Source organism: Octopus bimaculoides, chromosome 17 (genome assembly GCF_001194135.2).
Source record: "Octopus bimaculoides isolate UCB-OBI-ISO-001 chromosome 17, ASM119413v2, whole genome shotgun sequence".
Lineage (NCBI taxonomy): Eukaryota > Metazoa > Mollusca > Cephalopoda > Octopoda > Octopodidae > Octopus > Octopus bimaculoides.
The window spans coordinates 36,470,857-36,472,192 of record NC_068997.1 but is presented as its reverse complement, the minus strand read 5'-3'; the positions used below and the strand labels follow the sequence as shown (position 1 = coordinate 36,472,192).

The following is a 1,336-nucleotide window of genomic DNA, read 5'->3' as shown; positions in this document are numbered from 1 at the left end:
AGATGTTCAAGAGCAATAAACACTGAAAATGTGCAGAAAACAACTTTTGCCACATTCCAGGGAGAAAAACCAGAAGTAGTTGATAGCTTCCATTATCTAGGTGACCAAGTTAGTAGCAGGGGAGGGGGCACTGAAAGTGTAGCTGCTAGAATAAGAATAGCTTGGGCAAAGTTCAGAGAGCTCCTACCTCTGCTGGTGACAAAGGGCCTCTCGCTCAGAGTAAAAGGCAGACTGTATGACGCATGTGTACGAACAGCCATGCTATATAGCAGTGAAACATGGGCTGTGACTGCTGAGGACATGCGTAAGCTCACAAGAAATGAAGCCAGTATTCTCCGATGGATGTGTAATGTTAGTGTGCATACTTGACAGAGTGTATGTACCTTGAGAGAAACGTTGAACCTAAGAAGCATCAGTTGTGTACAAGAGAGACGATTGCGCTGGTATGGTCACGTGGCGAGAATGGATGAGGATAGCTGCGTGAAAAAGTGCCACACCTTAGCGGTTGAGGGAACCTGTGGAAGAGGCAGGTCCAGGAAGACCTGGGATGAGGTGGTGAAGCGCGACCTCCAAACATTGGGCCTCACCAAGGCAATGACTTCAGACTGAGACCTTTGGAAATATGCTGTGGGTGAGAAGACCCAACAAGCTAAGTGAGACCTAAATCCAAGGCCTCTGCCAGGGATGTAGCCATCCCACTTATGCGTACTTTTCCTTCATTGGTCACTAAACTCCACTTGCGAAGACCTGTTGAGGCAAGTGAAATCGAAATCAAACTAAATTCAACGACTGGCCCCCTAAACTCGACTTGTGAAGACCTGTTGGGGCAAACGAAAGTGAAATCGTGATGGCACCTGTACCAGTGGAGCGCTAAGAGCACCGTTCGATCGTGATCGTTACCAGCATCTCCTTCCTGGCACTTGTGCCGGTGGCACGTGAAAAGCTGTTCGAGTGAGATCATTGCTAGTGCTGCTGGACTGTGCAGGTGGCATGTAAAATACACCATTTTAAGCGTGGCCGTTGCCAGTACCGCCTGACTAGCCTTCATGCCGGTGGCATGTAAAAGCACTCACTACACTCTCGGAGTGGTTGGCATTAGGAAGGGCATCCAGCTGTAGAAACTCTGCCAAATCAGATTGGAGCCTGGTGTAGCCATCTGGTTCACCAGTCCTCAGTCAAATCGTCCAACCCATGCTAGCATGGAAATTGGACGTTAAACGATGATGATGATGATGTGTTTTCTAAAGCTTAGGATGCCAAATATATTTTCTGTATTTCTAATTAATTCTATTATGTGGCTTGTATCCTGCACACTATCATCAACCCCCCCCCCCCC

General features: G+C 47.8%; 1 protein-coding gene across 1 annotated transcript in view; it reads left to right on the top strand.

Annotated features, from left to right (window-relative positions):
• The window catches only part of LOC106877076 (uncharacterized), a 262,423-nt gene that overhangs the window by 122,100 nt on the left and 138,987 nt on the right, over positions 1-1,336 (top strand). The gene's annotated exons all lie outside the window — the stretch shown is intronic.